The sequence below is a fragment of the Hyperolius riggenbachi genome, chromosome 5, assembly GCF_040937935.1.
Source record: "Hyperolius riggenbachi isolate aHypRig1 chromosome 5, aHypRig1.pri, whole genome shotgun sequence".
NCBI lineage: Eukaryota > Metazoa > Chordata > Amphibia > Anura > Hyperoliidae > Hyperolius > Hyperolius riggenbachi.
In genome coordinates this window covers 219848261-219875403 of record NC_090650.1, presented here as the reverse complement: position 1 = coordinate 219875403, position 27143 = coordinate 219848261, and the positions used below count along the sequence as shown (strand labels likewise).

Sequence of the window (27143 nt, the reverse complement as noted above, 5' to 3'; positions counted from 1 at the left end):
AGATGAAGTAGAGCTATAAAGTGGAAGTAAAGGCAAACATGTATTTTAAATTTGGACAGCGTGTCATTGTGTTAGAAGACAACAGGGCTGCTGTGTGGATGTGTGAAACTGAGCATTTTACTTCAGCTTACTGGTGAAATATGTGTGCATCTAACCCTGTCCTGCTAAGACGTTGCCTCCCTTGCTTTTGCCCCAACCTGGCTCAGGTTGTATTTACAAATTAATGTAACCATTATTTACTAAACATGTATCTGGATAAAGTGATACAGCTATACCTTGGATTGCAAGCAACTTGGTTTAAAAGCGCTTTCCAAGAGAAGCAACATTTTTTTTTTAAATTTTGACTTGAGAAGCAAGCAACATCTTGATATACAAGCACAGTACATATATGCGCATCACGTCATCACAGCTGAGCCGATGGTTCTTCTCTGTTGGACACCGCAGAGTTGTACTTAAGTCGAGTGTAGGGACTGGGCAATGCCCTGTTTCCGTGAAATCCTCAAAAGGAGGCAAAAGCAAGTGTCATTGGATGAGTTCCTTGTTAAAGCCACTCATAGAAAAATATTTGGGTAAGCCAACAGATAGCAATGATTCTGTTATAGTGAAAGTCATCCTACACAATAGCCCTCATCCTCTCGTTTCTGCCAGCCACGATTATTTTCAATACATGTTTCTATACATGTTTTGGGATTGTGGAGTGAATCATCTGAGTGTCCCTTAATTCTTGGGGGGAAATTTGCTTTGATATGAGAGTGCCTTGGTTTACAAGCATGTCTCCGATAAGAATGATGCTCATAAACCAAGGAAGATTCCATTGTATTATTTACAGTCCAATGTCACTGTTGTCTGTTTCCATCCTCATAGTCAGTATAATGTAGCCAGTGTGGCATAACTATAAATCCCCCCCCCCCCCCCAGCAAAACTGTGATGAGGCCCCCTAACCATGGGCGTCCGCAGAAAATTTTCCAGGGGGGGGGGGGGGGGGCAAAAATGGAGGGTGGGAGTCACCGAAAAATGGGTGAGGCCATGAACCACGATGTGGGTGTGGTCACAGGTGGAGCCAAATTTACATGAACCTAGCAATGGTGGGACATTAGACTAGAGCTATGGTAGAGATTAGATTATGAGTGCCTCCGACACAGGTGCCCCCCAGTTTAGGTAGTGACAGGGAAACATAAGCCATGCCCCCTGTGTGGCATTAAGCCACACCCCAGATTTTGCAAGAGGGTGGCAGTGGATGGGAGAGGGTGACAATGGGCGGGAGGAGGGTGCCAGTGGGTAGGAGGAGGGTGCCAGTGTGTGGGAAGGACAGCAGAAAGGCAGAGAGAGGGACTGCAGAGAAAGAGACAGCTGAAAGGGAGAGAGAGAGTGGGCAGAGAGGTAGGCACGGATAGAACAAGGGATGATGAGAAAGTGGGTGGGTAGAGAGAGCAAGAGTGGGCAGAGGGGTGGACAGAGAGAGGGAGGGTGAGAGAGTGGGGAGAAGGGTGGACAGAGAGAGGGAGGGTGAGTGAGTGGGCAGAGGGGTGGACAGAGAGAGGGAGGGTGAGAGAGTGGGCAGAGGGGTGGTCAGAGAGAGGGTGGGTGAGAGAGTGGGCAGAGGGGTGGTCAGAGAGGAGGGTGAGAGAGTGGGCAGAGGGGTGGACAGAGAGAGGGAGGGTGAGAGAGTGGGCAGAGGGGTGGACAGAGAGAGAGGGAGGGCAGAGACAGTGGCAGAGAGGTGGACAGGAATAGAGAAAGGGAGGGCAGAGTGGCGCATAAGGGGAGATCGTTAGTAATCCAGTAGCAATGGCAAAAAGCAGAGGGACACTTTAGGAACAAAAACAATGAGATCCACTCACTGGAACACATAAAAGGACTATAATAATAACCCACAAATAAAAGTGTGAGACTCAAATAATTGAGAATGCATTTAAAAAAACTGTAACCGAGTGACCCAGGCATAAGAACTGGCAGCCACATATTCATACAGAGTAACATAATGTAAGCCTGTGGTGGACAATAGGAATGGAATAACCCATGTATTTAGTAAATGTCAGAGGTATGGACTGTCATACAAGAGCACTACGTGAGCCTGTGACAGGCTCAGTCTGCACAACCAGCCTGCCAAACAATCCAAAAGCCATAAAGGCACACAGCTGCCACCAATTTCCCTCACAAACAAGGAGAAATATACTCACAGTGTTTTTCTTTCATCCCCCTTCACTCACTGCACTCACATTCTCTGACAGGAGAATCTGCTTGTAGCGTGCCCTGGTCTGGATAGCGTCTCTCATCCTCCCTCGCTAGCTCGCTGAGCTGCCCAGCATCAGAAGAACAGTAGAATCTGCTTGTTATGTGTCCTGAATAGCGTCTCTCTAGTCCTCCTTTGCTCGCTGTGTTTGGCTCAGTATCAGACCTCAGAGATGAGAGAGCAAGAGGAGCCATGCACATTGCACAATGCAGCGCCGTATAGTTCAAATACAGGAAGTTAACATGAAGTCGCTTCCTGTATTCTGCGCTGCACTGTGTATAGCTCCTCTTCCTCTCATCTCTGCCTGAGCAGCCTGACTACGCCGGGCAAAAACAGCGAGAGGGGGGATGAGAGAGATGATATCCAGGGCGGCATATGGGTATAGCGGCAGGTAAGCATTCTGGGGAAGTGCCCCTGATATATTGCCTTGGATGCTGCAGGCTGGACTTCCCGGAGCTGTCCCTGACTGGCGGCTTGACACTTCGGGTGGCTAAGGGGAGGCAGCGGCTGGCCAGGGGGGGGGGGGGGGGGGGCGCATGCCCCATTTTGCCAAACGTACGGACGCCCATGCCCCTAGCGTTCACACCCTTTCCCTTGTCTACCCTGTGTGGTCCTGACAGCCTGCTGGTCAGTCTTACAATGAGTCAAGTTTGGACATCGTACTCTTCACACCCATAACAAGTTAGCCACTCCTGATCTTAAGGATGGACTCCTTTATAGGAGGGAGTGAAGTAAGAGTTGGTGCCCCCTTACAATTCTTGGCCCCATGTCATCGCAGGGGCTGCTCCCCTATAGTTACGCCCCTGCAGATAATCATTTGTAAATCACATGACTCAAGCAGAACCATACAAAATGTTTTATATGTGGTAAATGTTCCTTGAAACCAAGTTAAAATCAAGCACTCTAGAGTTTAGTTTGCTCTCTGCAGCCTATTTGAGAACAAAAGTGAACCTGTCATACTTCAAATATGGATGCTAGTTGTGCCTTTGTGTTCTATTCATTGTTTCCTTTTATACTGAGCCAAAGTCTGTAAATGTAGAAATATGTTGCTTGGATAATGGCTGTGAAGCAATAAATTGGGCATAACAGCAAGACAATTGCTGTAACCACCTCTGAGAACATCTGAAGTGGCTGATCTTGTATTTCTGTCTATAAACAGGCTCACTTTAAAACTTAAAGCTTGCTTCACTGCCTTGATCCTGGGTATTGTCATTGCAGAAGTGTAGGTGCTCATCATAAATCTGTCTTTGTTTTCTCTCTCTAGGGTAAACATTCTCAAAATATCTTTTAAAAGGAAAAGGTTTTTCATACAGCAGCGTCAAAAGCACGTAAGCTACTTTTCTTATTTTACTGCTACAGCATATTGTTTTTTTTATTAGTATTAAAAATCTAGGACAACACAATTTCACAAAGAGGCAGGTCTTTATCTAAATGTGTAGTAGGCCAGGGAGGAAGAGTGATGCCCGGGAGCCAGCCTCAGGTAATGTATACCTGCGTCGAAAGGCCCCGAATCGTACGCCGCAAGCGACGCGTTCCCTACCCGCGGGCGATCGACGGTAATTTCCCACACGGCGCGTTCGACGGACCGATTGATATCAGGAGGAAATCAATCGGTCCGGTGCGTTTAGCGCGAACTATTTGACAGCAGATTCGATCCCAGTGATCGAATCTGCTGTCGATCGGCGGGAAATCGGGCCAGTGTATGGCCAGCTTTAGTGAGGGAGTATATCCCTATCCTCACAATACCAGACAGACACATACACACACATATACTGAACCACCCAAGAGGCTTGTGGTCGGTGCCAACGTGGAATACAGTAGGATACTCACAAAGTTGGGGCTATCCAAGAGACAACCAACCAGTAAGCAGATCTATAACACATACTTGTATACAATCTAGTCAGAACACGCCATCTTAAGCCGCATCTACACGCGTAAATGCGGCCGCGATGCTCCTTATCAATCGAGCCGCTGATGCGGCTCGATTGATAAGATCCGACAGGACGGATCTTGCTTCCGCCGATTCCCTGTTCGCTCCCCGCTAGGGGACAATGGCAGGGAATCGAGCAGAAGATAAGCGACGCGACGCGGGAATCGAGCGGGTATTGATGCCGGCGCACGCGCGGCGAGTGGGGACGCGGCGGGCACGCGGAAGAGGCGATCCGGCGGCTAATCGAGCCGCCGGATCGCTGCAATGTCCCATCGTGTAGATGGGGCTTTACTCCAAGGTATGAGGGAAGGATAAAAACCCAAACCTACCACCAAAGTGGGTATACTAATACTAGGTGAGGAGGCACCAACAATAATAGATAGCTAAAAACTGTTTAAAAAAACAAGGAGAAGTGGTAACTAACCTCCCCCTTCCAAAGTCAAAACAGCATTATTAAGACACAGGTTGACACGTTTCATGGTATAATACACTTATTCAAGTCAAAATAGGTGTTACAAAATGTATGCTGCATCTCATCAGAGCCGCTCTAGGCATAGATTTTGACACTTAATATTTTGACTTGAAGATGTGGGCTATCCTGTGAAACGAACAGTGAATTTCAACCTTACTTGTGGGCGTTCCTTGGGAGAAGTTAAGTCCCTCCTCCTGTATAAACAGTTTTAGCTATTTTATTACAAACTCCAAGCAGATAGTGTCCTTGCCCAGATTGTAACTGGACTTTAATGCTGCAAGACAAAACGTTCTGTCCAGTATACCAGAATGCTGCCACTATCTGTGTGATGTTTCTGTATTGTTTTGATGTTTGCCTTTGCTTTGGTTTCCTTAAGGTGGCCATACACTGGTCGATTTGCCATCAGTTTCGACCAACAGATAGATCCCTCTCTGATCGAATCTGATCAGAGAGGGATTGTATGGCCACCTTTACTGCAAACAGATTGTGAATCAATTTCAGCCTGAAACCGATCACGATCTGTGGAGCTGCCGCTGCTGCCCCCCCTGCATACATTACCTGTTCCGGCCAGCGTGAGTCCCCTGCTCCCCGCTGTCTTGTTCTCCGCTCTGGGCTCCAGACCGTTCCTGCAGCTACTGAACTTCCTGTCCAGGGGAAGTTTAAACAGTAGAGGGCTCTCTACTGTTTAAACTTCCTGCCGGGACAGGAATTTCTGTGTAGCTGCAGCTGGTCCGGAACCCAGCGCGGAAAGAAGACAGCGGGGACCAGGGGACTCGCGCCGGCCGGAACAGGTAATGTATGCCCGCTGTATTGCGTCGGTCGTCGGGCATTCGAACTCCCGACCCGCCGGCGATCGAGAAAAATCTTCTGCACGGAAGGAACGACGGGAACGATCGATTTTGGACGGGAATCGATCGTTCTGTCAGCGATGTGCGCGGCGATTTCACAGCCGATTCGAGCACTGTGATCGAATCGGCCGTATATCGGCGGGAAAATCGTTAGGTGTATGGGCCTCTTTACACAACCCAAACAAACTGGTAGAAAAATGTATTTCCCAAAAATCTTGTTCCTAGAGTGTGGTAGAGACATTAGATTGTAAGCTCCTTAAAGAGAGACAGTAATTCAGTGTTTTCCATAATAATAATCATGATGTAATATCTTTGTCCTAATTTTCAATTTGCGAACAGTATGGCTGCAAGCTAACAGTATCTAAGAAGATGATTTGAATAACGCTATCTTCAACATATTTTGATATATAAAAGCACTGATCTAACCCTTGTGCTGCTTAACTTTCACTCCCTCTGATAGTCATGGTCAAGCCAATTATAAAATATTTTGTATAGAAAAAAAAAAAGTAAACATTAGGTTTATTAATGATCCTTTAAACTATATATTTTCTGCAACCATACAGTCTGTAGAATTAAGATATTATATTCAATTGCATTGTTCATTGGCAATCAACGGTGTTCCATGCACAGATGCTTTCCTAGGATTGTAGGCACTCAATGCTAGACATTAATCTTTATATAAACTTCATAATTAGCTGGCGTCAAATCAGCATAAAATAACTCAATCAGGAGCCTCTATAATGGCCACTTCTGGTTGTACAGACTTTTGCGTTCAAAGTAATGATCTTTGCACTTAGCTGGTCAACAGAGAGAAATGTCCAATCATCCAAATGATCAGATCCATGCCTTGCACCAAACACACAAGCAATGCAATGATCTAGATCTATAGTGGGCACATATATGCTGGATTTTTTGTCAGCCAATTGCTGACTAAAATTAACTTCTGCAGAAAGATGGTTTGGAAACGCCATGATAAAATTATTTGTGATCAGCTATGTTAGATCACTGACAGCTGACCTCTGTAATCTTTGATTATTCCCAGCACAATCTGGCCTTGTGCACTCAGTAGATGGCTGTCAAGTCAGTTAGTTGGGGCTGCCTTTGCTAAGAATCTAGAATGTGTACAGCAGCCTCCGATTACACTCGAAGCATCGGAGAGAGATCAGCTTAGGAGATCATCTCAGCTGAGCACAGGCCAATGGCATTGTTCACCTACTTACCTCACCCACTCTGTTGTGTACCAGACCACCACCTCTCCTCCTCCATCCCCTCCATAGCAACAGAAAGCATTGCTAGCCTGTACAAAAATGGGCCCGGAACTGTCACCTGAGGGATTGATTCCTGATCCCTGTGGGCATCAGTCCATGTAGGTGTACATGAGGCTTTAGTCTTCTCTGAGAATTCAGTCAGGGTCCTGGTGCATTTGCAGCCTGAAGAGGATAATAATGCAAAATGAAGCAGAATCCCTACTCTGCGAATCACTTAGACTGGGCTGCCATATTATATAAACAGAAATTGCAACTGCAAAAGCCTTGTTTCTTATGAGAAACTAGCAATGGGTAGTTTACATACTAAGCTGTGAAACAGCCTATTTAAAGGACAACTGAAGGAAAAAGCATATGGAGGCTGCCGTGTTTATTACTTTTTAAACAATACTAGTTGACTGACAGCCCTGCTGATCTATCTGACAGCAGTGGACTCTGAATAACACCAAAAACAAGCATGCAGCTAATCTTGTTAGATCTGACAACAATGTCAGAAACATCTAATCTGCTGCATTCTTGTTCAGGGTCTATGGTTCAAAGTATTAGAGGCAAAGGATCAGCAGGACAGCCAGGCAACTAGTATTGCTTAAAAAGACATAAATATGGCAGCCTCCATATCCCTCTCGTTACATTTGTTGTTTATGGGCTGGAACCTACTATTTGTGCTTTGACAGTGATTGCTAATTGCCGGCGATCAGCAAAGCACTTTGCCAGTGGATACTAATGGGGGTGATCGCACTAGCAGCACTTGCAAAACGCTGCTTACAGCAGTTTGGTAGAGAACAATCGCTTCAGTGGCTACCGTAGCCAAAGCTGTAGTGGGTCTCAGCCTGCTTATAAAACTGACAATGTTTGATTCATCTTAAAAAAAGGATTAGCCAGAGTTGTGACAAGAAGCCATAACAGCTAGATGAGAACAGTAGTGGAGTGAGCTGTGATTTTGTATTGTGCCAGCAGTGGAAGACTAAAGTTAACCATACACTATTTACCACGGCAACAGTCATCCCTTGGTCGGCATTACGAACGAAATTGAGGGTCGGTCACAGCAAAAACGGCCTATTCTGATCATGGAATGTCGATCGCAGGCCATTCCTGGTAAGGTGGGGAGCCACAATGTATGCCCAATTAGATGTTTGACTGACCAATTGGGCAAAAATATTGTATAGTGTATCGTCAACTTAAGGCAAACCAGTGACCAGTATTCTATCAGGATTTTGATTAGGGAGAGTCAGTCAGGAGGGGCATGGTCTACCTTGAGCTGGAGAATTACACAAATCCCACTCTTCACACAAAGTCCATGTCAGAGAACAGAGAAATATGCAGCACTGGTGGTCGGCACTTGATTATTGAGATAATCTTATACCTCAGGTTATATTACACACCTCTGTATCATATAACCATTTATCTTTCTCTGTTAGTGTACTAAATGATATGTTGGCCTTGTACTGAGGGGAGGAGACTACATTTATGATACCATGCTGATGGAATGCCAGCAATATATGAGGAATACATACTTAGACAGACTGTTAGGTATTTTAGAGGGTCATTCCACAATATTGTTAATTGAATTCCACCAGTTTAGATTTCTATTAATGTTATTTACCTATCCTTGTATTTTTCAGAATGAATGTAGAGACCAAATTGTCGCTTTTAATATGTTAAACTACCGTGCGTGTAAAAACCTTTGGAAATCCTGTGTGGAACATCATGCCTTCTTTCAGACCAGGAGATCACTACCTCATGAAAAGCAACTGATATCTAACTACTGGACACTGGGAAACATTAACCATGCTAAGTGAGTAACACTTTCACGCTTACTATCTATCTCTTTTCTTCACACAACACAATTTTGTAGGGTTCCTGGAGACACTCTCTCTACGCCCCACCCCCCGCTAAAGGTGGCCACACACCATACATTTTTTTAAATATCTGTTAAATTTAAGAATTGCAATACATTTTTCTGACTGATTGTAACATTTCAAAAATATGACCAATGTACCACACACCTATGTTCAATTTTTTACCCAATTATGAGAAAAATGATTGGTAACTCTGAGAAAATTACTTGGGTGTGTATATTAATAAACTGACAATCTAACCCACACCATACAATCTTTAGAGAAATTGAAGAAAAATATCTGGCATTCCGGATAGATAAAAATCGAAAAAAAACATGAAATTCGGGAGATCCGATCGTTTTTATCGAATTGCCGTAAAATCGGATCATTTTATTGTATCGTGTGTGGCTACCTTAAGAAAGATGCAGCATTCGGCCAAAGAAAACACTACCATCATAGCTAATATATGTGTATCTATTGGTTCTTTTAAAGAGGCACTGTAGTAGAATGCAGTGATTCATGATCCCCACTTTTACAGTCATTTCCCTGGTTTCAGTATCAGATACAGTTCCTATATCTGTCTATTGAATGTAGCCCCACCCTCCCAGTGATGCTTAACCTAGGCTGTTTAGATATGCAGGATTCTCCTCCAGAGACCAGGTATAATTTGTATTGGCTTCTGAAATATCAGTAAATAAACATGAGGAAACATTTTACAAATGGGCAAACACTGAAAAAAGTTGTAAGTGAATATTGTAAAAAAAAAAAAAAAAAAATCATTTTTTACTACAGTTGCTCTTTAATTTGATGTTCACTTTTTGTTGTGTAAAGGGTAGAAGAACTCTGTTGACATGAATGGTCTGAGCAACTTGAATGGAAGCTGCCAGTGTTTAAATTGATGATCTTATTTAACAAATTGTCACACTGTTCCCAAACTGACACATTGTCAAAGCTGTGAAAGCTACATCTGAATGCTATATTTATAGTTATTGAAGTGAACATTCTTTTTCTTCAGGTGTTTCTGATATAATTCAGTGATGTGTTACTGTTACAGGTCTGCCAGTAGTCAGCTCTGCAGAAAAGTCATTGGTGGCATGGTATGGAACACAGATTTAAGAAGATCTGTGTCTGCAGAAAATCTTGAGACCAAAAGCCTTCCCTCCCGCTCGCCACCAATTACACCTAATTGGTAAGTAGGCCAGTTTGTGCTTTCTCGGCACTTAGCATAAGCCACCTGTAAAGTGGCCTATCATATTAGCTTCAGTAGAGAGAAGTGGTAAAGTTTGTCACGTCAATACTTTATCACAACTACAGTATGTTCAGCACTTGCAGCATAATTTATAGAGGTAAATTAACAGGTAGCGCTGGTAATAACTGATATTGGTACAAAGAATAAGATATAATAATACATTTTACTTTAATAATTCCATGTAAACATATAATTGTCGACTTGAATACAGACCGTTTAAAAGTCACAAATTACAGTCAATTCTGCAGTTGCAATAGATATGCAGGGATTATATAATGTTCCTGAGATGAACCTCCTTTATTATATACACAATAAATGCGCAATATCTAAAAATATATATATACATAAATCTGTATTCATATACAGGGAGTGCAGAATTATTAGGCAAGTTGTATTTTTGAGGAATAATTTTATTATTGAACAACAACCATGTTCTCAATGAACCCAAAAAAACTAATTAATATCAAAGCTGAATATTTTTGAAAGTAGTTTTTAGTTTGTTTTTAGTTTTAGCTATTTTAGGGGGATATCTGTGTGTGCAGGTGACTATTACTGTGCATAATTATTAGGCAACTTAACAAAAAACAAATATATACCCATTTCAATTATTTATTTTTACCAGTGAAACCAATATAACATCTCAACATTCACAAATATACATTTCTGACATTCAAAAACAAAACAAACCAAATCAGTGACCAATATAGCCACCTTTCTTTGCAAGGACACTCAAAAGCCTGCCATCCATGGATTCTGTCAGTCTTTTGATCTGTTCACCATCAACATTGCGTGCAGCAGCAACCACAGCCTCCCAGACACTGTTCAGAAAGGTGTACTGTTTTCCCTCCTTGTAAATCTCACATTTTATGATGGACCACAGGTTCTCAATGGGGTTCAGATCTGGTGAACAAGGAGGCCATGTCATTAGTTTTTCTTCTTTTATACCCTTTCTTGCCAGCCACGCTGTGGAGTACTTGGACGCGTGTGATGGAGCATTGTCCTGCATGAAAATCATGTTTTTCTTGAAGGATGCAGACTTCTTCCCGTACCACTGCTTGAAGAAAGTGTCTTCCAGAAACTGGCAGTAGGACTGGGAGTTGAGCTTGACTCCAGTCCATCCTCAACCCGAAAAGGCCCCACAAGCTCATCTTTGATGATACCAGCCCAAACCAGTACTCCACCTCCACCTTGCTGGCGTCTGAGTCGGACTGGAGCTTTCTGCCCTTTACCAATCCAGCCACGGGGGCCATCCATCTGGTCCATTAAGACTCACTCTCATTTCATCAGTCCATAAAACCTTAGAAAAATCAGTCTTGAGATATTTCTTGGCCCAGTCTTGACGTTTCAGCTTGTGTGTCTTGTTCAGTGGTGGTCGTCTTTCAGCCTTTCTTACCTTGGCCATGTCTCTGAGTATTGCACACCTTGTGCTTTTGGGCACTCCAGTGATGTTGCAGCTCTGCAATATGGCCAAACTGGTGGCATCTTGGCAACTGCACGCTTGACTTTTCTCAGTTCATGGGCAGTTATTTTGCGCCTCGGTTTTTCCACACGCTTCTTGCGACCCTGTTGACTTTTTTGAATGAAACGCTTGATTGTTCGATGATCACGCTTCAGAAGCTTTGCAATTTTAAGAGTGCTGCATCCCTCTGCAAGATATCTCACTATTTTTGACTTTTCTGAGCCTGTCAAGTCCTTCTTTTGACCCATTTTGCCAAAGGAAAGGAAGTTGCCTAATAATTATGCACACCTGATATAGGGTGTTGATGTCATTAGACCACACACCTTCTCATTACAGAGATGCACATCACCTAATATGCTTAAGTGGTAGTAGGCTTTCGAGTCTATACAGCTTGGAGTAAGACAACATGCATAAAGAGGATGATGTGGTCAAAATACTCATTTGCCTAATAATTCTGCACTCCCTGTATGCGTCTCTGCACCTAAAACCACAACCTATCCTACATGAACACAAATACAGAATTTCAAATACTATACTCTATATGTACACACACTAACACTCACACTCAAACCATCCAGTGTGTGAGAAAAAAAGAAAGGAAAGATGTATATATAAAAACAGGGGTTAAAAAACAGTAGCTTCCAAAAATGGTATTTAAGTCTCCGGAGTTTTTATGGAGTAGAAGAGATCCTCAGAGTATGTCCCATAAAAAGTTATTTATATATAAAAAACAGATCTCAAATGTCCAAGTCCTGCAAAAATCACCAAGAAACTCTGTGCGTCTGTATACTTCCACTTAAAATAATGCGCATTTGATGTAATGGACTCTATCTGAATATCAGGCAGTCCTCCGTGATTGGCGTCACATAAATGTATATAACTATGTCACTATATACTCACACTCCCTTGGAGCCATTTGGTAAGAGGTGTCCTTATGTCCTTTATGAGTCAGAGCTCCGGCCTGCAGCTCTACGACTCTCTATGCCTCCTGATCGCCGCACTGCGCTCCGGTGCTTGCGGCGAATACTTCCAGGTCACGGTGGTTCACATCCGATGACGTCACACTCCTCTGATGATCGTAGTGGACTGGATAACGCTGCTTGTAGGTGAAAGCAGGTGTAGTTCCAGTAAACTTGTTGGTCAGAGGGTATGCTTAACCTCGGGCTGACGCGTTTCAGCGGGCTTGGCCGCCTTTCTCAAAGCCTGTTAAACAGTGCACCGCCATCTTTGCTGGGAATATATAGTAAGCTGTGTACACTCCTCCTTTGTGGATTTCCTCCACTGGGTCCTAAAGAGAGTCACGTTAATTCTCATGCATTGGTTATTCGTTTCCCATATATTTGTATGGACTTGATGTGGTTGATGGAATGATCATTCTTGTTCTTTGCGTTTATTTATATTTCAGGTTATGACTATTAAATATATATAAGTGAGATGAAGAGTATATGTAAAAAATTAAAAAAAGTATATAATATATATATATATATATATATATATATATATATATATATATATATATAATAAAAAATATATGTGAAAAAATCAAAAGAGAGAGCGTCCCAGCACACTGGATGGTCTCACACACTGGATGGCGCATACATTCATTCTTAAATATCCAAATAGTCCTGTTAGTGGGCACCTTTACGTGTATTTACTCCGCGTTGAGGCCTTTTGGTGCCATGGTCTCTAAAGAAAATATCCCAGGAGGTATGTTTGAAGTAGAGCTGAAACTACTGTCCAAGGAGGCAATTAACGAAGGGATGTTGACAAGAAAGGAATATGAATTCATAAACATAAGTGTGACGCCTTCGATATGTCATATCGAATGCATCATGGAGTCACAAACGCAAGTTTCTTTGCAAAACAACCAAAATGACATTTTTGGTTTAAATCAACTCTCTTTTTTTTCCTACTCTCCTTCCTGGCTCTGCTAGCAAACACTGTCTGTTTCTAATCACATTGGCCTCAATTCACTAAGGTTAACTCCTGTCTTTAATAACTCTTCTGAGCTGTTTTACAGTTATCACAATTATATCACCATGGTGATAACTGCAAAACAGCGCAGAAGAGTTATTAAAGACAGGAGTTAACCTTAGTGAATTGAGGCCATAGTCTCTCTCATCCAAGTGTGAAATTTGTCACTTAACATTTCTGGGTAGTTATATAGCTCATCCATCAGATGAAGGGTAGATATCAGCCTGACAGAACCTCATAAACGGCAGTTTTGTCCAGACTGATCGGCCCCGATCTCAGCAGGGAATCTGACACGTAGCCCTGCTGTCCGAGCTTCAAAGACTTCTGGCCTGAGTTGAAAAAGACACAGAAGTGATCTTTATCACTCCAGCTGGGGACTAACCTTAAAAACTATATTTAATAATAGGCACAGTTTTGTAATATTTCTGGTGCTACCAAGATAGCAGGTCCTTCAAATTCACGGAGTTTATTGGACTTCACATGACACTGGTTCTGAGAGCTTTCATTACCAATCGGACTCCCAGAACTGGAGTAAGACTGTTTTAAAATAACCCTCTAATACCCCAGGGGTCTGACCCCTCAAGTTTGATATCATTGTTATTGATAAATTCTGATCGACCTAAAAATGTTATTAGATTTAACATAACCTGTACGGTTTTGGAGATAGAATACCTATCATGATTCAGATATATTCCTGTGTCCATGAGAAGGGGCGGGCACATCTCATGTTCCAAAGAGGTGTGTGATCCACACCCCCTAACTCCTCCTTGCTGAAGTGAGGGGTATAACTTAACTGGGCCCAGGTTGTCCAGGGTCCTTCACCTTTAATCTGACGTCGAATTAACATCATATCGACCAGCCCACCAGGACACGGGCCAAAACCTCCATCTTGGATTTCTCACAAAGGCCTCAGGCCGCATCGCAATCGGCCATTCTGGACTTTGTTTGCCGTATGGACTACCAATAATGGTATTTGAACTGTACATTAAAGACATTCTATTTCTTTTCATCTCTATTCTCTTTCTATCAAAGGAATCTGTTCTGCTGGACAGATGTATTTATCTGTGGGCTAAATTAGGCTATGTGTATGTAGTTTTAGAATAAAACTTAACAATTTTATCGTTCAGTCTTGTGCCTGTTCTGGTCATCTGATTGTTGCTACAACGAATCTGCCCTCTGAAGAGTCATACTACCACATTGTTTTATTATTTTCTTATAAATTGTTGATTTGCTAGCTAGTTGTAAATAACCGTTTCTTCCTTTTAGGAGAAGCTAGTTGGAGACTGCCTGCTCCATTCAACCAGACAGTGGTGGCAGTGAGTTTACCCGATTTCCAGCATGAAATCGATATTTTTAGTTTACCGATTGTACAAACAATCGGATTGTATATGTATGGGCACCTCCAACCAATCTTAACCGTTTACTACGCACACAGTGAATTTGCCTCCAGAAGTCTCTAGTGCAGGAGACCTGCATGGCAACAGTGGCCTAGTAATGCGGGATTGGTGAGTGATTTTCCCATTACATATTGACGGCAGCTGCGCAACCAATCTCTATTGTCAGTCTGCTCACTGTACTTCCTTCGCATGCTAACGGGAGCAGATTAGACGGGGTTGGCACACTCTGTCACATTAACCTTCTTACTCTGACAATCCAGCAACCAGTCTTTGTTGTCCGTCTGCTCACCGTACTTTCTGCGTACGCTAACGGGAGCAGATTAGACGGGATCACGGTACTGGATTGTCACAATAAGCCACCCAAGGACACCAATGTTCTACCACTTCCCAAAGATACACAAGGACCTCGAAAATCCACCAGGGAGGACGATAATCTCGGGGATAGGGTCAAGTACTTCAAACCTTTCAAAGTATGTGGATACATTTCTCCAGAAGTACGTACGTAATACTCCAGCTTTCTTGGAAGATACCCAACATGTTCTGAATATTCTGGGAGACATAAGATGGGAAGAAGACCTCATCCTGGCAACTCTGAATGTTACATCGCTCTATACAATAATCAAACACGACAAGGGCCTGGAATCAGTACGACACTTACTAGAACTCGATGACTCATTGAAGGTGGGCCAGAAGAAGTTCCTGCTGGATTCAATTGAACTCCTCCTGACCCATAATAATTTCGTGTATCAAGGTGAGCACTTCCTCCAGGTGAGTGGGACAGTGATGGGGACCAGGTTCGTGCCGGGATATGCTGAAGAAAACACAAAAAGCACCAACTGAGGAACATGCACTGAGAATAAATCTGAAGTATCAGACTCCTCATAAAAAAATACAGAATATAATAAATAACTAACTATATTGCCCGCATGTCCAGTAGGGAGGGCTTTTGGATATTTTCTTTAGAGACCATGGCACCAAAAGGCCTCAACGCGGAGTTTGAACTATTTGGATATTTATGAATGAATGTATGCGCCATCCAGTGTGTTAGACCATCCATTATGCGGGGACGCTCTCTTTTTTTGATTTTTTTCACATATATTTTTTATCATACATATTATACTGTATATATTTTCATATATATATATATACGGGTTTTTTTACATATACTTTTTACATTTTTTACATATAATCTTCATCTCACTTATATATATTTAATAGTCATAACCTGAAATATAAATAAATGCAAAGATCAGATAGGTCACACAAGTAACAAGAATGATCATCCCATCAACCACATCAAGTCCATACAAATATATGGGAAACGAATAACCAATGCATGAGAATTGATGTGACTCCTTTTAGGACCCAGTGGAGAAAATCCACAAAGGAGGAGTGTACACAGCTTACTATATATTCCCAGCAAAGATGGCGGTGCACTTTTTAACAGGCTTTGAGAAAGGCGGCCGAGCCCGCTGAAACGCGTCAGCCCGAGGTTAAGCATTCCCTCTGACCAACAAGTTTACTGGAACTACGCCTGCTTTCACCTACAAACAGCACTATCCAGTCCACTACGATCGGCAGAGGAGAGTGACGTCACCGGATGTGAACCGCCGAGACCAGGAAGTATTCGCCGTAAAGACTGGAGCGCAGAGCGGCGATCGGGAGGCACAGAGAGTCGTAGAGCTGCAGGCCGGAGCTCCGACTCATAAAGGACATAAGGACACCTCTTACCAAATGGCTCCAAGGGAGCGTGAGTATATAGTGACATAGTTATATACATTTATGTGACACCAATCATGGAGGACTGCCTGGTATTCAGATAGAGTCCATTACATCAAATGCGCATTATTTTAAGCAGAAGTATACAGACGCACAGAGTTTCTTGGTGATTTTTCAGGACTTGGACATATGAGATCTGATTTTTATATATGTTACGGCCAGAACCCGAAGTGTGGCCACTTCGCGTTCTGGCCGGCCACTTCGGGTTCTGGCCGGTCAATGTGCGAAGTGGCCGCTGCGCTGCGGCCAATGTTAGAAATGGAATGTTTCCTGTTAAGATTAATGTATTTTCTGGCCGTCTCTGGCCAAATGTAGCAAATGTTAGTTAATGTAATGAAATGAAGCCAGCGGCAATGTAACGGATGAAGCCGCCGGCTTCAGCTCTCTCTCTCCTCCCCCCTGCCTCTCTCTCTCTCTCTCTCCTATGGGCAGTTCGTGTCCCCGAGAGTCGTTCGTGGCTGCAGGGAAGCAGAGCGGGGAGGCTACAGACATTGCTTCTGCCAGCACCCGCTCTGCAGGAACGAACAGCAGGATTGCCTGCCGCTACGAACAACTCTGGGGGGACACGCATGTCCCCCCCCGGCTGCCAGTATTGGGGAGGAGAGGAGGCAGGGGGAGGAGAGAGAACGGAAGCCGGCGGCTTCATCCGTTACATTGCCGCCGGCTTAATTTCATTAAATTAACTAACATTTGCTACATTTGGCCGCAGCGCAGCGGGGTAAGTGGGTACACCAGTTTTGGGGTAAGTGGGTACCCCATAGCACAGGCCAGCTGCGGGTGAAAACTATATATCCCTACTCCAAGCGCCCTGCTGTTTCCTTTTAAAACAAACCTGCACACAGTGCACACAGCTTGTACAATATAACAGGTTATGTGAATGCACAAAAGTACCATAATATATTTTAGAAATTGAATTCGATCAATCCATAGGTTGTCCTGCATAATACATTACACATTCATAATGGAAACATGGCCCTCAGGCCCCTTGCACTTGTGCAGACTGTCACACCATGGTATGCTTCCCCGCTGCAAGGGCCATGCACGTCTAACCGAGACTCTACTGTACACAGTATGTGAAATTTACTCTGTGTTTTGTTATACAGTAGAAGCACAGTCAAATGCTGTGCTGAGTCAATGGAAAAGTGCACAGCTTAAACTTACAGCCTAGCACCAGGTTTTTTTGTTTTTTTTAATTACACAGGGCTTAGGCTGTAACCTATGGTGTGAAATAATTAAAGGTTCTTACTGCTAATTTAAAGACTTGAGTTGTTTATTATGGAGTTACTTTAAATTGATGTCGTTTTAGGAATATGGGTGGTTATTATGCTTAAATGTAACTTTGTTCTCTCTCGTGTTTATCAAAGAGACTAAAATGTAGGCTTCTGAGGCAACTAAAGGGTGTTGGAGTACTCATTTAAGCCATAGCTGTCCAAATTAATAGCGAGCCAAAAGAAACCAAAAAGATTCCTACTAAAAAAGCTATGCCAAGTACAAGAAAAAAACACTGGCGGAGGCGCCAAGTATATATAAAAATCTGATAAACAACTATCGAGAGGCCAAGTACAGATTTGCTTTCTAAACTAGGAGATACTAGCGGACCCGCGCCGTAGCATACACCGCATAAGAGAGTAGCGGGCAGGAAGGGGGTATTGGGCACAGCAGCGGGGAGGGGGGTCGGACCCCCATCCCTCACCTGGGTCCCCCATCTGCGCTCCTCCTCCAGCTTAAAGAGAAACTCCGACCAAGAATTTAACTTTATCCCAATCAGTATCTGATACCCCCTTTTACATGACAAATCTATTGCATTTCACAAACAGACCATCAGGGGGCGCTGTATGACTGATATTGTGGTGAAACCCCTCCCACAAGAAGCTCTGAGTACCACGGTACTCTGGGCAAACTGACACAATGTAACAATGTTCACAGACAGGAAATGGCTGTTTACAGCTGTCTGTAACAGCCAGAACAGTTAGAAACAGCTACATAACCTGCCCACAGTAACAATGTCACCATGTAATACCTGTCAGAATGTGAATCTGGGAGAGGAAAGATTTTACAATGAGCAAACACTGACTGCTTCATTTTTACAATAATTATGTATAAATGATTTACTTTTTTTTATTACATTATTTTCACTGGAGTTCCTCTTTAAGCTCAGCAGCAGCCGCCGCCGCTATTAGTAAGAGGCAGCGGGCAGGGATGACTCACCTCTTCCGCGTTCCAGCGTGCGTTCCACTATCGTCACTTCCTGCAATGCCGCCCACTGTATTGTAAGTGGACGGCATTGCAGGAAGTGACGACAGTGGAACGCATGCTGGAATGCAGAAGCGGTGAGTCATCCCCACCCACTGCCTCTTACTAATAGCGGCTGCTGCTGCTGAACTGAAGCTAGAGGGGGAACGCAGATGGGGGACCCAGGTGAGGGAAGGGGGGTCCGACCCCCGTCCCCGACACTGTGCCCAATACCCCCTTCTTGCCCGCTACCCCCTCCAGCTCGGCGGAGAGTGTAGGACCGCCCCTGGGGGCAGGGTGCTACTTCTTTTTCTTGCTTGGACCGGCCCCTTCTTCTTGCTTGGACCGGCCCTGGGAGCAGGGTGCTACTTCTTCTTCTTCTTCTTGCTTGAAGGTTGAGGCACTTAGCCTATTATATATATATATAGATTTGCATGCATTCAGCTTCACATGAGCAAGAAGTTATGCCTACAGTGTATCACTACAGGTCAGTAAATGAATAAGCACAATTATTCCTCAAGTATGTGCCATGTATTCAGAACCATTCACAGATTATTTATTTGATATAGGTTTATAATCCAATTTAAAGACTTCTTGTTTTATATCAATTCTTTTACACCGATGAAGGCCAAGCAGCCCGAAACAAGCTCTGTAGAATCAGTAGGCTTTTACCCAGCAGATGTATGCCTGGCATTCACAGGGACATAGTAGTAGTAGTAGTAGTAGTAGTAGTAGTTACAAATAAGTTCTGATTTAGTAAAACCAAATTGTCCTTGGCATGGTTTTGGGTGCTTTTGAGCAAGGCAGTTAAACACCGAGGCCAGGCCAGGTATTGGAGATATTAACCCTCCTGGCGGTTTGCAAAAAATCCGCCAGGGGGCAGCAAATCTTTTTTTTTTAATATTGTTTTTTTTTTTCATGTAGCGAGACAAAGTCTCGCTACATGATAGCCGCTGCTCAGCGGCATCCCCCAGCCCCTCCGATCGCCTCCGGCGATCGGAGATCAGGAGATCCCGTTCAAAGAACGGGATCTCCTGGAGGGCTTCCCCCGTCGCCATGGCGACGGGCGGCATGACGTCACCGACGTCATCGACGTCGTGACGTCATTGGGAGTCCCGGCCTACCCCTTAGTGCTGCCTGGCACTGATTGGCCAGGCAGCGTACGGGGTCTGGGGGGGGGGGGGGGCCGGCGCGGCGAGCGGAGGCACATAATCGCCGCAGAGCGGCGGCGATCAGACTGCACACGCAGCTAGCAAAGTGCTAGCTGCGTGTTGCAAACCAAAAACTGTGCAAATCGGCCCAGCAGGGCCTGAGAAATCCCCCTGCGCGGCATAGCCCGTGCTCAGCACGGGCTTACCACCAGGGAGGTTAAATTACTGCAAAAAGACTAGTGCGGAGGAGAGTCTTAAGTAACCAGTCAGAGTTCTTGCTTTTTCTGCAGCTGAAACTTGATTGGTTGTTATAAACCCTCTACTGTTGCTTCGGTAGTTTTGAGTTCTGATCTTGGTAAAGGCTTGTTCACACCTAGGGCGTGCTCGCCTTTTTTTAAGCGCCTAAAAGTGCTTGTGCAATGATTCCCTATGAGAGTGTTCACAGCTGAGCGGTTCAATTCTGATCCGCTCACCAAAGTGCTGCCTGTACCATTTTTGGGGTGATTTGCCTCAATGGAAGGTACAGGGAAATCGCAAAGCGCTTGAAAAAACACTTTGTATAGCAATTTCCTTTGTGTTTATTCTTTTCCGGGTCAAAGAGTTCCCTTCCTGACTTGCGTCAGCAAGTGAAAAAACAAATTGCTCTGCAAAAGCACTAAGAAAAGCACTTTACAAAAAATCGTAGCGTGCAGGGAAGCGCAAAAAAAAATCACTCACAAAAATGCAAAACACTGGCATCAAGGATTGGGATTTTAGATGTGAACAGAGCCTAACAGAACCTCTTGAAAATTGTTGCTAGAAAATTTGCAAAACGTTTATTGGAGATGGGTGATATAGCCACATATGTGATAATAGTGCAGTTTCTTTTTAATCATCTATATCGATTTGTGCGATATCCTCGGGATTGCACTCTGTTGCATTCTACATAAGATAATTTTTTTTTTTCATTATTGGATTATATGGTCCTGTAAACTGGATGTATGCCTGGCTTTTTAAAGACATAGGCATATTCAGGGCCCTTTTCCACTTGCTGCATTTCGACTTGTGTTTTGCAGATTGCCACAACACCTTGGTTAAGATGTAAATTGTGGTGCTCTTTTTCCACTAGTGTACAAAGTTTTTTACAAAAGCAAAATCGACATCCTTCTGCACTTACTTTCATATGCCCTCATCACAAAGTATAGAAGAGCAGGAAAATTGCATAGCAATCGCGCTGCTATGCAATTTTCCTTCAATTTGGAAGTTCAAATTATTTTCGCTCCGTGATTATTTCCCTTATAAGTTATAAATTGCAAATGCACCCCAATCGAGCCATGCACCTAATAGATCATGGCAGTATCACGGCAGTGGAAAACTCACGGTAGGGGAAAATTGAAGACAAAAAGACTGTGATCGCATTTCTTAGTGGAAATGGGCCCTCACTCACTAAACTAAATAATCACTCTGTATTCTGTTTTACAATTAAAATACTCTGAAGTGTACATTCTTGTCTGCCGAATAATCACTTCAATTCTGCACTTCGCTATGTCTGTCTGTGGGTAACATAGTTCCATTCATAAGAACAGGCATGAAGAACTGCATACTAGCCATCCACAACACTAATCTACATAAAATACAATGAAGGGTTACCCTTGCCTCAGCTGCTTCTGTGTCAGGAGTTTGTTTACACTACAGCATAGCAAGATCAAGCAGGCAGTGCTGTCAGCTTCACAGAGACTCAGATAGACCAAACAGTGAAAGGAAGGAATGTCTAATGCTAGGTACACACGATGCAGTTTTCTGATAGATTTACTGTTAGATGGATTATTTCCAACATGTCCAATTTGATTTCCGATTGATCGATTTTCTAATCAAGCTTCTGCTTACTTCAGTGGAAAATCGCTTGAAATCAGATCGGACATGTTGTAAATAATCGATCTGGCAGTAAATCTGTCTGAAAATTACATTGTGTGTACCTAGCATAGTGAACAGGGCTGCCTGAAATTGTACAATTTTCTAAAATGGTTTTTATTTAAACCTTATTTTTATTATTGATGGCTAATACCTTTAAAATGTAATAAGGAGGCTAAAGGGATCTTGGCTGTTGATAATAATGCATAGAACAGGAATAATGTCATACAAATATTACATAGCCAGTTGCGTGGAGCTGCTCATTGTGATTTCCTTCAAGCAAGAATTACTATTAAAATGATGTGTAGCCCACTTAATATGCCTTCCTAAGTTAAATGTATAAATATATGTGATGTCATGATAGCTGCCAGTAAATTTTATTAATTGAGAGATTTTTAATCCTTTCCCCAGGCGGAGCCCTAGGTTACGTCATGTCATTCGAAAGCCACAGCATTCTTCTGCTGACAACCTTGCCAATGAGATGACCTATGTGACTGAGACAGAAGACGTGTTTTACACATACAAAGGCTCTCCGACATCAAAGGACAGCGATTCAGAGTTTTTTCAGAACTGTAGTCCACGAAGCAGGTTTGTGAATGGTATGGTGTCTGTGACTAGATCTGCAGAGCTGTGTCAGTTTCTTGCCCAAGGCTTATCAGTTAAGATGTCCACCCAGGAAAGTAGAAGTCCACCTTTGCTGAGTAAAGAAAACAATCTAATTTTTTTGCTCTAGACATTCCAAGGATTATGCATGCTTTTAGCTTGGTTACAGGGGAGTCCTCTGTACCGTCCTCTATCTGTCTCTCTAGGTCACCCTATGGCATTTGTGGGCATTGTGCAAGCTGTGGCTTACCGCTGGATGCCACAGTGCAGAGAAGTGAAGCGGTAATCCTCCATAGGAAAGCCGCTGGGTGGCCCATGCTCTCAGCCGAAGTCTCTCTCTCTTCACTTCCGCATTAGTGACGTATGCGGAAGGGAAGAGAGAGAGACTTTGGCTGCGAGCACAGACTATCCTGCGGCTTTTCTAGGGAGAATTACAACTTCACTTCACATCTCCGCAATGTGGTGTCCAGCCACAGTTTGCACACTGCCCACCAATGCTATAGGGTGACCCAGAGATACCGATAGAGGAGGGGACAGACGACATGGGGAATTGAGAAAGCGGACACAGGACTGAGGACAGGGGGCAGAAGGGGAATCAGGACAGGGGCAGATGGATGACACGAACCAGCACAGTGCCCAGAAATGTATTTGGTGCCAGGCGGAAAATGTTATATTCGGACCATTTTCTCCCACTTTTGGGGGAGAAAAAGGTTGTCTTGTGGTCTGTAAAATTTGGTTTATGTAAACTGCTGTCATTTCAGTGTTTCCAACAGTACTTAGCAGACTATCAAAAGTTTTTAAGCTTGCTACCACTTGATGGATAGTCTAGGGGCTTGATTCACTAAGACAAATAGCATGCCTTATCAAAATTAGCACGCCTTATTAAAGTTAACATGCCTTATCAGAGTAGCTTAGCAAGCGATACGAACCCACAGGGGCTCAGGGCAGGACGAGTGGAGCTCTCGTCATTGCCAATTAGCAGGCATAAGTTCGCCATGCTACTCTGGTAAGGCATGTTAACTTTGATAAGGCATGTTAACTTTGATAATGTGTGCTATTTGTCTTAGTGAATCAAGCCCTAGGTGTTGAAATGCAAAGTGGTGCTTCCTACTGCGTGCAGCTTACTCCTGAAGTGAGGTGGAAGTTCTGGACTGGTAGTAACAGTATTCAAGACAGCGTTGCCATGTTGGCAAAAGTGCAATTTAAGCTAAATTGCAAGAGGACTGGGCTGTCCTGTTTTATTGCATTTTTATAACAAAATTGATATTTCTCTTCAAAGGTTTCCTGACGTGACATGTACCGTGATGAAATAAGCATATGTACAACTAGGCTATGTTAATATTTCTTCTTTTTCTCACTGTAAGATTTGGGAATAAGGGCTCTTAATGCTTCAAATCACAGAGGCTAGGTTCACAGTGGTCAGTTGCATAACGCATATGTTAAACTGTGTGTGAACTTCAATGGAGACTGGACACAGACTTTAAAGCAAAGCCTGCATGCAGCGAGTTAAAATAACGTGATTAGTTTCTGTGAACAAGCCCATAGAATTGTATGAGCAGTGAGTTGGCACGTACAATTATTCTTCACAACTGACCACTGTAAACAGGGCCTAAGACATGTTTAGTCAAAATGTAATGTTCAGTAATTTACCTTATTTTAGTCCATAAGATCACACACCAACGTTCACTGAATCGGTGGGTGCTGGACCATGTGGAAATAGTATGTCCAAGAATTCCAAGGAAGATCCACACACCATACACAAGGAACTCGAGGTAAATACTGCCAAGAATTCCAAGAGAGGTCCACACACCATACACTTCAAGGAAGTGCGTTTATTGCTCCATCACCAATACACAATTGACCATATCTCCAACAATCGTTTTGGGGTGTACTCTTTGTCAAGGCACAGTACAGTCCTAGGTCCCCTTTGTACTGTGCCTTGACAAAAAGGACCCTACCCATCAATGAAACGATCATTGGCTATACGGCCGGTTGCGTTTTGGTGATGGATCAATAAACGCACTTCCTTGAAGTGTATGGTGTGTGGACCTCTCTTGGAATTCTTGGCAGTATTTACCTCGAGCTGTATTTCAGACTCTTTTGCAAATTCGCTAACATTTTCATACATAGTCTTGTAATTTACTGAAACACTGCATGACAATTCACTAAGTGTAATGATTGTGGAATTATTCCCGTGGTCAGCGCACAGGATGCGCACTGACACTGCGGAAATCCTCCACAAGCGTATAATCTGAGAGAACCCAGCAATGGCGCTATGCACCTGTAGAGGGGAATTCCTGTCGGCAGATGGAGCTGTGGAGTGCAGAGGAACAGATCCTCTGCACAGCCACAGATGTCAGATAGGAATTGTACGAGGGGAAGCAATGCAGGGCAAGATAGCCCTTAAAGAGAAAGAGCACAGAGACAGGGTGTATGTGCGCCCACCAATCTAGTCGCCAGAGCGACGATGAACACACAACCGTGAAGACCAGGTGGGAAAGCAATCGCAAGAGATGGCGATTGCTAACAGCGACACAAGACTGAATAAGCACAGAGAAGGAATGTATGTATGTCCACCAATCTAGTCGCCAACCAGCGACGGTGAACACACAACAGCAGAAACAAAGTAGGAACGCAATCGCAAGAGTGGCGATTGCCAATAGTGACACAAGACAGAGCAAAGGTTAAACACAGGAGCAGAGAGAAAGGCACAGCATATCATACAATGAGAATGTCAACGAAAATAACAAACGCAATACCTAAACGCGGTCACCGCGCGTTAGGCGCAACAGCGACAAGCGCGTTTACGACGCGGTCTCCGCACGTTAAGCACAACAGAGACAAGTACGCCACCCTGACTAACGAATTAACTTAAATGGACAAATAACAGGAACGCTTGCTAAACGGCTGCCTTACCGCAGACAACCGCAAGCGTTTGATCCAGACAGACAGACGAACGGAAAACAGGAATAGGTCAGATAAGATCCACCGCTCTTCCACCAGAGCAAGTGCGATCCGGGTTCAGGAATAGGACAGGAAGGATCCACTGCTCTTTCCGCCAGAGCGAGTGTGAACCAAGTAGGGAAACAGAATTAGCAGGATCCACTGCTCTTTACCACCAGAGCAAGTGTGATCCAAGCAGAGAAACAGAGCTAGCAGGATCCACTGCGCTTTAACACCAGAGCAAGTGTGATCCAAATACAGAAACAGAGCTAGCAGGATCCACTGCTCTTTTCCACCAGAGCAAGTGTGATCCAAGTACAAAAACAGAGCTTAGCAGGATCCACTGCTCTTTCTGCCAAAGCGAGTGCGATCCACATGACAAACGTAGCAACCGCCGCTACGGTAAAACTCCAAGACATAGACTAGAGAGATCCACTGCCGCTAATGCTAGGGCAAGTGCGATCCAGGTTCTGGACCAAACGATTCACCATTGCCAACCGCTGGCGACAGTGCAATCGCAAGGACAACAGAAGACAGAACAGGCAATACAAATAATACAACCTGACTGTACTAGAGGGATGCCTAATGCAATCCCCAGGAATACTCTAAGATATCTTTAGCAAACAATAGCAAGGCTGACACTCCAGGAGTGTTTTAGCAGTAAAAAACCATGATGACCAGCAAAGGATTGTAGGATCACATGGTATTTATGCTGCCAGCCTTCAAGGGAGGCGACTAGGCAATTTGCATAATCAGTATATGCAAATTCCTCAGCACCAAAGCAGGTCTGAAGCTTGCAAAGCAAAGACAGGTCTATTATCCAGAGACCTGCACCCCACAGACTTAAGGAATTGTCAAACAGCTGTCTGCCTGTGCAGCCACTGCCAGCTGAGCGGATCATTACACTAAGATATTTAGCTCGTGCTGTATTTCATTTGGTATTTGATGGCTTATTGCAGTGCAGGGGAAATGGAAGAATATTTTTTTTTATCATAATGAAAACTGAAGTATAAGTCCAAGCTGTATAAAATTAGCATTACATTTGTATCAGCTCAAAACCATTATCCTATTAATCAATAATTACTACGGAATAGTATTGTGAAATGAGCAAAATATGTTTTGTATTATTAATTTTCTTATTTTCTTGAATGGTTTAACTGCTTCCGGACCATGCTAATTGAAATCCACTACCTCTTTGGGACCTGTTATCCCTGCCATGGCGTAGATTTCAATTAGCCCACCTCAGGAGAGCATCGTGATCGGCAGGTCCGTGCGACGTGATTTTAATTAACCCCTGTTTCTTTTGTCCTTAATGCTGGGGATACACGGTACGTTTCTGTATCGTGTATCAACCAGCTGATAATATTCAGCTGGCCCGATCAAGCCGGTCGACCCCCGCCCACTCGATCCCCGCCTGCGGACAATGGCAGGGAATCGAGCGCTGATAAGGAAGCGCCAGCGGAGACGAGCGGTAATCGATCCGCGCGGACGAGCGGGGACGCAGCACCGGCCGCCAGATCGACCTGTGTATTCCCAGCATAAGGGGCCAGAGACCGCTGTTACTGAAGTGGTTAATCAGCCTTCATCTTTTCTCTGTTTTGTTTCATTTCTTCTATAACCTTCTAAATTGCTGTTTGTCAGTTACTAACTCCAGACTGGAGGTAAAATACAGAATTTCGCAATTGGATTTCCAGCATGCTCTAATTTTTGTGAATTTACATTTTTGAGGTATTTAGTTAATAATTTTTTAACTTACCTCACTAGTCAGTAATTTTAGTTTTCCTTGTGAGTTGAAGCCAAAGTGGATGTTTCTCTGTAGTCAGAGTGCAGGGCAGGGTTGGACCGATGTAGAGGCAAGAGAGGCTCCAGCTTCAGGGCGC

The 27143-nt window shown here is 43.7% G+C and overlaps 1 pseudogene; it reads left to right on the top strand.

Annotated features, from left to right (window-relative positions):
- LOC137519365 (tyrosine-protein phosphatase non-receptor type 3-like) overlaps positions 1 to 27143 on the top strand; it is a 259943-nt pseudogene that overhangs the window by 164337 nt on the left and 68463 nt on the right.